Source organism: Muntiacus reevesi, chromosome 10 (genome assembly GCF_963930625.1).
Source record: "Muntiacus reevesi chromosome 10, mMunRee1.1, whole genome shotgun sequence".
Taxonomy (NCBI): Eukaryota; Metazoa; Chordata; class Mammalia; order Artiodactyla; family Cervidae; genus Muntiacus; species Muntiacus reevesi.
This window is the reverse complement of record NC_089258.1, coordinates 13,990,607-14,004,840: the sequence shown is the minus strand read 5'-3', so window position 1 is coordinate 14,004,840 and position 14,234 is coordinate 13,990,607. Positions and strand designations below refer to the sequence as shown.

At 36.1% G+C, this 14,234-nt stretch overlaps 1 protein-coding gene and 1 non-coding gene across 6 annotated transcripts in view; one reads left to right on the top strand and one right to left on the bottom strand.

Moving 5' to 3' along the window:
* The window catches only part of FANCC (FA complementation group C), a 308,295-nt gene that overhangs the window by 227,647 nt on the left and 66,414 nt on the right, over positions 1-14,234 (top strand). The gene's annotated exons all lie outside the window — the stretch shown is intronic.
* On the bottom strand, positions 4,713-4,782 carry LOC136143935 (small nucleolar RNA SNORD121A). Its single transcript, XR_010658434.1, has one exon. It is a non-coding gene; the product is annotated as a small nucleolar RNA SNORD121A (small nucleolar RNA).

The window sequence follows — 14,234 nt, the reverse complement described above, 5'->3', positions numbered from 1 at the left end:
TTTGGTCTCAGTATACTGTATATTCCTAAAAATTACTGAGGATCTCAATGAACTTTTTAAAAAATGTGGGTTCTATCTGTCAATATTTACCATACTTGAAATTAAAACAAAAAATTTTTAAATATTTATCATTTCCCTTTTTTAATTTTTTTATCTTTTTTTATCCTTTCCTTTTAAAATAACAATAAATTGATTAAATATTAATACAAATAGCATATTTTTAACAAAAAATTGACCTTTTCCAAGAAAAAAAAATTGTCCACCAAGAATGACATTGTTTTTACATTTTTGCAAACTTCTTTATTTTTTGACTTAAAAGATGACGGCTAGGTTCTCACAGTATTTCTGTATTCAGTCTGATGCAGTATGTTTTTTGGTTGAAGTATAAGAAAATCCAGCTTCACATAGACATGCACTTAGAAAAAGGACTAGTATATTTTAATAGCCATCTCAGATTGTGGATATTTGAGGTGAATACCTCACCAAAAGTTGAAAATGGTGGGGTTTTTTAAAGGTTGGTTGCAATGTGGATTCTTAAATTATGTAAATAAGCTTTTCATACTATTGCATTAAAACCCATTGGTCTGTCCTACACTTTTAATGGATTTTGTAGCTTCATGCATGGTTTGTTTGGAAAATATTGGTTTATTAAGTTATGCAGATCTTCCAAACATTGACATGTTTTCATTTTATACTATCAAAATTACATTCATTCACAACTAGTCTTATCAGGAATGTCTTTTAAGTGTTGGGAAGCTATAAATCTCACATTGGTGAAAGCAAATTTTCCAAGATTCTAATTCCTGCTTAAAAACTTAAATTTATCATTGGTTACAATGCTGTCAGTTGTTTTCCGTAGTATGCTAAGGTCACTTCTGTAATTTTGAAAAAGTATGTGCCAAATATTCAAGTCTGAATAACCTTTGTTTGTCCACCAGTCATTTTTCTCAAGTAAGTTTATAAAAAAAGTGGCTAGTTGATCTTGCAGCTCAGCAAGTTACACAAGTGCTTATCCTCTAGACAGTCATCATTTTTTGGTGTATAGCAGAAATGCTTTATGCATACTTTTCACCACACAGAAATTTTTTTAAGTTCAAAGTGTCCTCAAGGGTAAAATTAAGAAAATTAATATTTTATATTAATACTTGCTGTGAAATGCATTTTTATGTGAAACTGGCAGTGTTTTTACTGTATGTAGTATCAGAGTGTACAGTGACCACTGTCACTGCTCTGATTTGTGTTAGGTACAACATTACTTGCTTTTTGTACTATGAATGCAAATGTCAACTCAGTTGTTCTAGGAAAACCACGAGGTACAAAATAGTTATTCAACACTTCAAGTATTTCTGTACCATATGTGTGTATTGATAAGTTCATCTAAAAAAAACTCCTGTTCTTAGTTAGTGCTAATACCAGGTGAATAGAAGCAACACAACTAGTTCAGTCATATCTAGAGATTCAATTTTAAGGCAGAAGTACAGTTCTGTTGATGAAATATTAAATCAAATACACATTTGAATTATTTAATTCCTTTTTTTAAAGCTTCTGAATGATTGGTCTTAAGTTAGTGCTGCAATTAACTAACACTATTATGATAGAGTTTGAGAATATCCTGTTAAGACACAGGAAGATACATTTAAAATTTAGCACAATACTTTGAACTAGTTGTCCTACTCTGATGAGTCAGAGAAATCTCTGGTGTTTTGATTTTATCTTTTCCCCATGAAACAGCTGTGAAATGAAAGGAGAAATCTTTTAATTCTCTTTTGTAAAGCAAATAATCCAGTTTTAATCTAAGAAAATTTAAATAAAATTTATTTTTGAATAAAGTATTATTAAAGTTTAAAATAAATAAAAATGTTTTATTTATATAAAAGATTTAAATATGTAAAGCATATATCTAAAATAATTTGGATACAATTTAGGAAATTTTTTAAAAGATGTTTGGGTTTATTACAAAATAAGACAAAAATGTACTTGGCTTCTGTTAGGTTTCCATGTAGTCACAAGAGAAAATATCAGAGTTTTTATTTATTTATTACATTTTATTTTCCCCCACCTTTATTGAGATATAAGTGATATATAACGTGGTGTATTTTTTAAGATGTATGAATTAATTTGATACACTTTTAAGTTGCAAATGACTACCACCATAGTGTTAGTTAATACCTCCCTCACATCACAGGATTGCCATTTCTTTTTTTTTTTGCTGTGAGAATATTTCAGATCTACTCTTAGCAACTTTCAAATATGCAGTTCAGTATTATTAGCTATGTGCCAGGCTGTGCTGTGCCTAGTCGCTCAGTCATGTCTGTCTCTGCAAACCCGTGGACTGTCGCCTGCCAAGCTCCTCTGTCCATGGGGCTTTTCCAGGTAAGAATCCTGGACTGGGTTGCCATGCCCTCCTCCAGGGGATCTTCCCAACCCAGAGATCAAACCCAGGCTTCCTGCATTGCATGCAGATTCTTTACCATCTGAGCCACCAGGGAAGCCCATTGTTAACTACAATCAGCATGATGTATTTTTAGATCCCCAGAACTTATTCATCTTATAACTGGAAGTTTTAAGTACTTTTTGATCAACATCTTCCCATTTCTCCCACACCCCCAGTCCCTAGTAGCCATCATTCTAGTCTCTGTTTCTATGAGTTTATATTTTTTTAGATTCCACATAAAGTGATACCATATTTGTTTCTCTAACTTACTTCATTTAGCATAATGCCCTCAAGGTCATGCCCTCCATGTTGTCACAGCCAAGGATTTCCTTCCTTCTCATGCCTGAATAATACCTGATTGTGTGTATGTGTGCGTGTACAGATATAAATATAAATACCACATCTTTATTCATTCTTCTATTGTTGGACACTTAGCTTGTTTTCATATCTTAACTATTTTGAATATACATAATACACATGGGAGAACAAATATCTTTTTGATACCTTGTTTTTATTCCCTTTGGATATATACCCAGAAGTGGGATTGCTAGATCATGTGATAGTTTTAGTTTTAATTTTTTGAGGAGCCTCTATACTGTTTTCCATAGTAGCTGTACCAATTTGTGTCCCCACCTGTGTTACAGCAAGGGTTCCCTTTTCTTCACATTCTCACTAACACTTGTTATCTTTTGTCTTTTTGATGATAGCCATCCTAATAGGTGTGGGGTGATATTTCCCTGTGATTTTGATTTGCATTTCCCTAATGATTAGTGATATTCAGTACCTTTTCATTTACCTGTTGGGCATTTGCATATCTTCTTTGGAAAAATGTTTATGCATATGTTCTGCCCACTTTTTAATCAGATTGTTTCTTTTTTTTCCTGTTGAGTTATATGAGTTCTTTATATATTTTGGATGTTTACTCATTATCAGACATATACTTTGCAAATATTTTCTTCCCTTCTTTAGGTTGCCTTTTCATTTTGTTGATAGTGTAGAAGTTTTTTGCAGTATAGAAACTTCTTAGTTTGATGTAGTTCCACTTAATCTATTTTTGCTTTTGTTGCCTTCACTTTTGTTGTCAAATCAAAAAAGTCATTGCTAAGACTAATGTCATTCTTGTCCTCTATTATATTTTCTTCTGGGAGTTTTACAGTTTTAGGTCTTAACATTCAATTCCTTAATTCATTTTGGGTTGATTTTTGTGTTTAGTATAAGATAGGGGTCCAGTGTCTTTTTTTTTTTTGCATGTGCTTTATCCATTTTCCCAGTATCATTTATTGAAGCAACTATTTTTTCCCTACTGTATATTCCTGGCCTTTCTGTCATAATTTAGTTGATTCATATATTTATGAGTTTGTTTCTGGGCTGTCTTTTCTGACTGATGTGTGTATACCAATGCCATACTGTTTTGATTATTATAGTTTTGTAATATAGTTTACATGTACAGATGTGAGAGTTGGACTATAAAGAAAGCTGAGTGCAAAAGAATTGTGCTTTTGATGCTTTTTAACTGTGGTGTTGGAGAAGACTCTTGAGAGTCTCTTGGACTGCAGGGAGAGCCAACCAGTCCTTCCTAAAGGAAATCAGTCCTGAATATTCATTGGAAGGACTGATGCTGAAGCTGAAACTCCAATACTTTGGCTACCTGATGTGAAGAACTGACTCATTGGAAAAGACCCTGATGCTAGGAAAGATTGAAGGCAGAAGGAGAAGGGGTCGACAGAGGATAAGGTGGCTGGATAGCATCACCGACTCGATGGACATGAATTTGAGTAAGCTCTGGGAGTTGGTGATGGACAGTGAAGCCTGGTGTGCTGCAGTCCATGGGGTCACAAAGGGTCGGACACAACTGAGTGACTGAACTAAACTGATAATAGTTTGAAATCAGAAATTATGATATCTCCCCCTCTTCTTTCTCAAGACTGTTTTGATTGTTCAGGGTTATGATTTCATATAAATTTTAGGATTGTTTTTTCTGTTTCTGTGAAAAATAGCATTAGAATTTTGATAAGGATTGCATTGAATCTGTAGGTCACTTTGGGTAGTATAGACATTTTAACAATATTAATTCTTCTGACCTATGAAAACAGTGTGTATTTCCACTTAATTGTGTCTTCTTCACTTTCTTTCCTCAAAACCTTAATAGTTTTCAGTAAACAGATCATTAGCCTCTTTGGTTAAGTTTATTCCTAGGTATTTTAGTCTTTTTGATTCAGTTGTAAATGTGATTGTTTTCTTTTTTTTTTTTCTTCTTTTTTTTTTTTTTTTTATCTTCATCCAGAAAACTCAGTGGTTGAATTCCACACAGAACTGTCAGATATGTGCTTGGAGATTGTTTTCTTAATTTCTTTTTTTATAATAGGTAATTCATTGTTAGTATTTAGAAATGCAGTCGATTTTTGTATTGATTTTATACCCTACAACTTTACTGAGTTTATTGATTAGTTGTAATTTTGTTTTATTGTGTGTGAAGTCTTTATGGTGTGTTTGTGTATGTATGTGTATGTATCTCCTGTCATGTGCAAATAGAGACAGTTTTACTTCTCCTTTTTAGACGTGCATGCCTTTTATTTCTCTTTCTTGCCTAATTGCTCTGGCTAGGTCTTCCAGTATTATGTTGAATAAAAATGGAAGAGTGAACATTCTTAGAGGAAAAGTTTTCACTTTTTCATCATTGAATGTGATGCTAGTTATGTGTTTGTCATATATGGCCCTTACTATACCGAGCTATTTGCCTTCTGTACCTATTTTGTTGAGAATTTTTATTGTAAATGAATGTTGAAATCAACTGTTTTTTCTGCATCTGTTGAGATGCTTTTAAGATTTTTTTTATCCTTCATTTTGTTTATGTGGTATATCACATTGATTTCTGGTTATTGAACTATCTTTGTATTCTAGGAATAAATTCCACTTGGTCATTAAATTAGGCCCCTCAACCTAATTCCAATGTGTGTATGTATGCCTGTCTGTGTCTGTGTAGGCTTCCCCACAGCAATAAGTAGTTCTGTTCACTAGCAGGCTATTTGAGAATTAAGCTCAATTCTGATATTATCAGAGATAGCATCTGATTTCACAGGTAAAGGGCTCAGTTGCACAAAATTGCCTTGCACTTCAGATGCAATTATGAGCCCAGGTTGTTGCCTATGCTTCTACCTGACTTGTTACAAATTGGAGGTTCCCACAGCTCCCTCCTTGGGTTTGATTAATTTGCTAGAATGACTCACAGAACTCAAAGAAACATTTTACTTTCTAGATTACTGGTTTATTATAAAAGGATATAACTCAGAAACATCCAGATGGAAGAAATTTGTACAGCAAGATATGGGCGAAAGGGCATAGAGCTTCTTTGCCCTATCAAGGTGTGCTGCTTTCCCCTGGTCTCCACGTGTTCACCTGGAAGTTCTCCATATACCATCTTCTGTGTTTTTGAGGGAGGCTTTGTTAATTAATAGGCATGATTGATTAAACCGTTGGCTGTTGGCAAGTGTTCAACCTGCAGACCCTTCTTCCCTCCCTGGAGGTCAGGGAGGTAGGACTGAAAATTCCAACCTTCTAGTAACATGGTTGGTTCTCTTGGCAACCAGCCCCCACCCTTAAGTGAAGTCTAAAAGCCACCTCATTAATATAACAAGAGATACCTTAATAACTGTTTTCACTTAAGAATTTCCAAGGTTCTCAGGAGCTCTGTGTCAGGAATGGGGTTGAAGGCCAAATACGTATTTCTTGTTATAAATCACCGTATCAGTCATAGTGTGTAATCTTTTTAATGTATTGTTGAATTTGGTTTGCTAATATTTTATTGAGGACTTTTACATCAATATTCATCAGGGATATTGGCCTAATTATCCTTTCTTGTGGTATTCTTGTCTGGTTTTGTTATCTGAGTAGTGTGGCCATCATAAAATGAGTTTGGAAGTGTTCTTCTTATTATTATTGATTTTTTTTTTTTTTTGGAAGACTTTGAGGAGGATGTATATTAGTCCTCTAAGTGGTAGAATTTACCTGTGAAACCATTTGGCTGTGTTGCAGAAAGAGAGACCCCTTTCAGGGCCTGAGAGTGGGCTCTTGTCTAACACTCGGAAATGAATGGTCCAAAGAGACACACATGCTGATGAAGCAAAAGACTTTTTTGGGAGGGGGCACCCAGGCAGAGACGAGGAAGATAAGGAAACCCAGGAGGACTGCTCTGTCAGATAGCTCACAGTCCTGCGTTTTATGGTGAAGGGATTAGTTTCCGAATTGTCTCTGGCGAATCATTCTGACTCAGGGTCCTTCCTGGTGGCACACACATTGTTCAGCCAAAATGGATTCCAATGAGGAGGATTCTGGGAAGTCAGTAGGACATGTGGTGTCTCCTTTTGACTTCCCGAATTCTTCTGGTTGGTGGTGCCTTGTTAGTTCCATGTTCCTTACTAGGACTTCCTGTTGTAAAATAACTCATGCAGATGTTTACTGTGGTGCCTGGCCAGAGTGGGCAGTTTCAGTCAATGTGTTTTCCCTAGCAACTGGATTTTTCTTTGTTAGCAATTTAAGATTACTGTCTCAATCTCTTTGGTAGTAATTGGTCTGTTCAGATTTTCTACTTCTTCATGATTCACTATTGGTAGGTTGTATGTTTATAGGAATTTATGCGCTTCTTCTGGGTTGTCCAATTTGTTAATATATAATTTTCATAGTAGTCTCTTTCAATCATTTGTATTTGTGTGGTATCATTTTTAATATGTTTCCTCTTTAATTTATAATTTTATTTATTAGAGATTTGAGCCTCCTCCTTTTTTCTCTCTCTCTCTCTAGTTAGTTTTGTTTATCAGTTCTTTCTTTCATGGATTGTATCTGGTTTTTTTCAACCTGTTAGGTTCATCACCATTGCCAAACTCAATCATCTGAGTTATCTTCTGGGTGTTATATAGTTTTGTGGTTTAAATTTAGACTTAAAATACATTTTCAGTTAATTTTTATGAGGGATGTATGGTCTATGTCTAGAATTGGATTTTTTGCCTGTGGATGTCCAATTATTCCTGCACCATATATAGAAAAGACAATCTTTACTGCATTATCTTTGCTCCTTTGTCAAAAGCCAATTGACTGTATTTAAGTCTATTTCCGGGGGCTTCCTAGGTGGCACTAGTGGTAAAGAATCCACCTGCCAGTGCAGGAGACATAAGAGACGAGGGTTCAGTCCCTGGGTTAGGAAGATTCCCTGGAGGAGGGCATGGCAACCCACTCCAGTATTCTTGTCTGGAGAATCCAATGGACAGAGGAGCCTGGCAGGCTATAGTCCATAGGGCTGCAAAGAGTTGGACATAATTGAAGCGACTTAACATGCATGCTGGTCTATTTCTGGTCTCCTTTATCTATTGCACATTGATCTATTTGTCATTATCACACTGTCTTGATTACTATTGCTTTGTAGTAAATCTTGAAGTCAGGTAGTTTCAGTCCTCCAGCTTTGTTCTTCTCCTTTAATATTGTATTGGCTATTCTGGGTCTTTGCCTTCTCCATATAAACTTTTAAGCCAGTTTCTTGATATCCACCAAATAACTTGTTGGGATTTTGATTGGGATTTCATTGAATCTATAAGTCAAATTGGGAAGAACTGACATCTTAACAATATTGAGTTTCATTCTTTTACAAGTGGCTGACCAGTTTTCCCAGCACCACTTGTTAAAGAGATTGTCTTTTTTCCATTGTATATCCTTGCCTCCTTTGTCAAAGATAAGGTGTCCATAGGTTCTTGGATTTATCTCTGGGCTTTCTATTCTGTTCCATTGATCTATATTTCTGTCTTTGTGCCAGTACCATACTGTCTTGATGACTGTGGCTTTGTAGTAGAGTCTGAAGTCAGGCAGGTTGATTCCTCCAGTTCCATTCTTCTTTCTCAAGATTACTTTGGCTATTCGAGGTTTTTTGTATTTCCATACAAATTGTGAAATTATTTGTTCTAGTTCTGTGAAAAATACCGTTGGTAGCTTGATAGGGATTGCATTGAATCTATAGATTGCTTTGGGTAGAATAGCCATTTTGACAATATTGATTCTTCCTAGAACACTTTCTAACACCATACACAAAAATAAACTCAAAATGGATTAAAGATCTAAATGTAAGACCAGAAACTATAAAACTCCTAGAGGAGAACATAGGCAAAACACTCTCCGACATAAATCACAGCAAGATCTTCTATGACCCACCTCCCAGAATATTGGAAATAAAAGCAAAAATAAACAAATGGGACCTAATGAAAATTAAAAGCTTTTGCACAACAAAGGAAACTATAAGTAAGGTGAAAAGACAGCCCTCAGATTGGGAGAAAATAATAACAAATGAGGAAACAGACAAAGGATTAATCTCAAAAATATACAAGCAACTCCTGAAGCTCAATTCCAGAAAAATAAATGACCCAATCAAAAAATGGGCCAAAGAACTAAACAGACATTTCTCCAAAGAAGACATTCAGATGGCTAACAAACACATGAAAAGATGCTCCACATCACTCATTATCAGAGAAATGCAAATCAAAACCACAATGAGGTACCATTACACGCCAGTCAGGATGGCTGCTATCCAAAAGTCTACAAGCAATAAATGCTGGAGAGGGTGTGGAGAAAAGGGAACCCTCTTACACTGTTGGTGGGAATGCAAACTAGTACAGCCACTATGGAAAACAGTGTGGAGATTTCTTAAAAAACTGGAAATAGAACTACCATATGACCCAGCAATACCACTTCTGGGCATACACACCGAGGAAACCAGATCTGAAAGAGACACGTGCACCCCAATGTTCATCGCAGCACTGTTTATAATAGCCAGGACATGGAAACAACCTATATGCCCATCAGCAGATGAATGGATAAGCAAGCTGTGGTACATATACACCATGGAATATTACTCAGCCGTTAAAAAGAATTCATTTGAATCAGTTCTAATGAGATGGATGAAACTGGAGCCCATTATACAGAGTGAGGTGAGCCAGAAAGATAAAGAACATTACAGTATACTAACACATATATACAGAATTTAGAAAGATGGTAACAATGGCCCTATATGCAGGGCAGAAGAAGAGACGCAGAAGTACAGAACAGACTTTTGAACTCTGTGGGAGAAGGGGAGGGTGGGATGTTTCGAAAGAACAGCATGTATATTATCTGTGGTGAAACAGACCACCAGCCCAGGTGGGAGGCATGAGTCAAGTGCTCGGGCCTGTTGGGCTGGGAAGATCCAGAGGAATCGGGTGGAGAGGGAGGTGGGATGGGAGACCGGGATGGGGAACTCATGTAACTCTATGGCTGATTCACATCAATGTATGACAAAACCCACTGAAAAATAAAAAAAATAAATAAATAAAATAAAATTAAAAAAAAAAAAAACAACAATATTGAGTCTTCCTATCAATGACTATCCTCCATTAATTTAGTTCTTCTTTGATTTTGTTTATCAGAGTTTTAAGATTTTTCTAATCTAGATCTTGTACATATTTTGTAAGATTTATACATAATTACTTAATTTGATAAATGATATCTTCTTTTTAATTTCAGAGTCAACTTGTTCACTGCTGGTATGTAAGAAAATGATTAGCTTTGTTATTTTAACTTATATCCTGCAACTTTGCTATAATTGTTGATTAGTTTTGGTTTTTTGTCAATTATTTTAGATTTTCTATACAGAAAGTAATTTAATCTTTGAACAAAAACAGTTTTATTTTTTTTTCCCACTCTGTATACCTTTTATTTCCTTTTCTGTTCTTACTGAATTAGCTCGACTTTCTAGTGTGAAGTCTGAAAAAATATGGTGCAAGGGGACATCTTTGACTTGTACCTAATCTTAGTGGGCAAGCTTCAAGTTTCTTCCCATTAATATGATTATTAGTAGTAGAAGTTTTGTAAATATTCTTTATCATCTATGATCATACTGGTCTTTAAAGTTTCTATGCTTGTAATGTCTTATCTGCTTTTAGTATTAGTGTAATTTTAGCCTCATAGTATGAGTTAGGAAGTATTGCTTTGGCCATCTGTTCTCCAAGAGATTGTAAAAATTGGTATAATTTTGTCCTTAAATGTATAGCAGAATTCACCAGTGAATTCATCCAAGCCTGGTACTTTCAATTTCTTTTAAAATATATAGGCCTACTCATTTAGTTTACTTCTTGTGTGAGTTTTGGCAGATTGTGTCTTTCAAGTATCTATTTCATATAGATTATCAAATTTGTTGGCATAAGCTTGTTCAGTTTTTCTTGTTCAGTCACTCAATCGTGTCCAACTCCTTGCGACCCCATGGACCACAGCAGGCCAGGCTTCCCTGTCCTTCACCATCTCCTGGAGTTTGTTCAAATTCATGTCTATTGAGTCAGTGATACCATCCAACTATCTCATCCTCTGTCATCCCCTTCTCCTCCTGCACTCAATCTTTCCCAGCATCAGGGTCTTTCCCAATGAATCAGCTCTATACATCAGGTGGCCAAAGTATTGGAGCTATAGCTTCAGCATCAGTCCTTCCAATGAATATTCAAGGTTGATTTCCTTTAGGATTGACTGATTTGCTCTCCTTGCTATCCAAGGGACTCTGTAGAGTCTTCTTCAGCACCACAGTTTAAAAGCACGAATTCTTCAGCATTCAGCTTTCTTTATGGTCCAACTGTCACATCCACACATGACTACTGGAAAAACCATAGTTTTGACTATATGGACCTTGTCGGTAAAGTGATGTGTCTGCTTTTCACCACACTGTCTAGGTTTGTCATAGCTTTTCTTCCAAGAAACAATTGTCTTTTAATTTCATGACTGTAGTCACCATCTGCAGTGATTTTGAAGCCCGAGAAAATAGTCTGTCACTGTTCTCATTCTTTTCCCCATCTATTTGCCATAAACTGATGGGACCAGATGTCATGATCTTAAAAAAAAAAAAAATAACTTGTTCAGAGTACTCCTTTATTATCCTTTTATGCCTGTAGGATCTAGAGTGATGTCTCCTCTTTCATTTCTGCTGACAGTAATTTGTTTCCTCTTTCTTGGTTAGCCTAGCTAGTTGATTTTATTGATCTTTTTCCATGACCACCTTCTGGTTTCATTTTCTCTTATTGATTTTCTGTTTGCATTTTCATTTGATTTCAACTCTAATTCTTATTTTCTCTTCTACTTACTTTGGATTGAATTTTCTCTTTTTTTTCTAGTTGCCTGAGTTGGAAACTTGGATTATTTGTCTTAGATATTTTTTTTTCTAAATGTATATTTTTGTAATATATTTAGTGCTACAGATTTCCCTCTAAGCACTGATTCACTGTATTCCACAAATTTTTGACAATTTATGTTTTCATTTTCATTTAATTCAAAATAATTTTAAATTTCTTTGAAGATTTCTTCTTTGATTCATGTGTTACTTAGAAATATGCTTGTAAATCTCCCCACAATTTGAGATTTTCAAGTAAGCTTTGTGTTATTGATTTTTTATTTAATTCCATTGTGCTCTGAGGGTAGGCATTATATGATTTCTATTCTTTCATAATTTTGTTAAGGTATGTTTTATAGCCCAGAGTATCGTCTGTCTTGGTGAATGTTCCATGTAAGCTTAAGGAGAAGGTGTTTTCTGCTGTAGTTGAATAAAGTAGTCTATGCTGCTGCTGCTAAGTTGCTTCAGTTGTGTCTGACTCTGTGCGACCCCATAGACAGCAGTCCACCAGTCTCCTCCGTCCATGGGATTTTCCAGGCAACAGTACTGGAGTAGGGTGCCTTTGCCTTCTCCGAAAGTAGCCTATAGACTCCTTATATTCACTCCTTATGGCTTTTTTTAAAATTCAGCCACATTCTTATAGATCTTCTGCCTGCTGAATCAGTGCATTTTATCAAGGGATGTTAAAATCTCCAGGTATGATAGTGAATTCACCTATTTCTCTTTTTACAGTTCTATTAGATTTTTCCCTTGTATAATTTGACACTTTGTTATTCAGTTCATTTCAGTTGCTCCATCATGTCCAACTCTTTGTGACCCCATGGACTGCAGCACGCCAGGCTTCCCTGTCCCATTATCCAACTCCTGAAGCTTGCACAAACTCATGTCCATAGAGTCGGTGATGCCATCCAACCACCTCATCCTCTGTCATCCCCTTCTCCCACCTTCCATGTTTCCCAACATCAGGGTCTTTTCCAAGGAGTCAGTTCTTCACATCAGGTGGCCAAAGTATTGGAGTTTCAGTTTCAGCATCAATCCTTCCAATGTATACTCAGGCCTGATTTCCTTTAGGGTTGACTAGTTTAATCTCCTTGCAGTCTAAGGGACTCTCAAGAGTCTTCTCCAACACCACAGTTCAAAAGTATTAATTCTTCGGTGCTCAGCTTTATCTATGGCCCAACTCTCACATCCATACATGACTACTGGAAAAACCATAGCTTTGACTAGACGGACCTTTGTTGGCAAAGGAATGTCACTGCTTTTTAATATGCTATCTAGATCTGTCATAGCTTTTCTTCCAAGGAGCAAGCGTCTTTTAATTTCATGGCTACAGTCACCATCTGCAGTGATTTTGGAGCCCAAGAAAATAAAGTCTGTCACTGTTTCCATTGTTGCCCCATCTATTTGCCAGGAAGTGACAGAACAAGATGCCATGATCTTAGTTTTTTGAATGTTGAGTTTTAAGTCAGCTTTTTCACTGAAACTATGAGCCATGCCATGTAAGGCCACCCAGGACTAATGGGTGGGTCATGGTGGAGAGTTCTGACAAAACTTGGTCCACTAGAGAAGGGAATGGCAAACCACTTCAGCATTCTTGCCTTGAGAACCCCATGAACAGTTATGAAAAGACAAAAAGATATTCCACTCTGTTGTGGCATATGCAAGCTAAGGACTGTTACATCTTCTTGGAAAATTGAGCCCTTTATCATTATGTAATCAGCTTCTGTATTCCTGATAATTTCCCTTGCCTTAATGTCTGTTGTATTTGAAATGAACATAACTACTCCTGCTTTCTTTTAGTGTTATCATGGCATATTTTTATCCATCCATGTAGGTTTTTAAAGACATATATATATTTAAATTTTTTACTTTGGTTGTGCTGGGTCTTTGTTGCTGCACGTAGGCTTTCTCTAGTTGTGGTGAGCAGGGGCTAGTCTTTCGTTTCAGTGCATAGCCTTCTCGTTGTGCTGGCTTCTCTTGTTTCGGATCACGGGCTCTAGGTGCTCAGCCTTCAGTAGTTGCAGCACATGAGCGCAGTAATTGTGGCTTTCTGGCACGGGAGAGACTACACGGGCTTCATTACTCTGAGGCATGTGGATCTTCCCGGATTAGGGATCGAATCTGCGTCTCCTGCATTAGCAAGTGGATTCTTTACCACTGAGCCACTAAAGAAGCTCCCAATTTAGTTTTCATATATGTATTTTTATATTTAACATGGGTTTCTTTTTTTCTTTTTTGATTATTTTTTTATTGAAGGATAATTGCTTTACAGAATTTTGTTGTTTTCTGTCAAACCTCAACAAGAATCAGCCACAGGTATACATATATCCCCTCCCTTCTGAAACTCCCTCCCATCTCCCTTCCCATCCCACCCTCTAGGTTGATACAGAGCCCCTGTTTGAGTTTCCTGAGCCACACAGCAAATTCCCATTGGCTATTTATCTATTTTACATATGGTAATGTAAGTTTCCATGTTACTCTTTCCATAAATCTCACTCTCTCGTCCCCTCTCCCCATGTCCATAAGTCTATTCTCTATGTCTGTTTCTCCATTGCTGCCCTGTAAATAAATTCTTCAGTACCATTTTTCTAGATTCCATAAATATGTATTAGAATACAATATTTATCTTTCTGACTT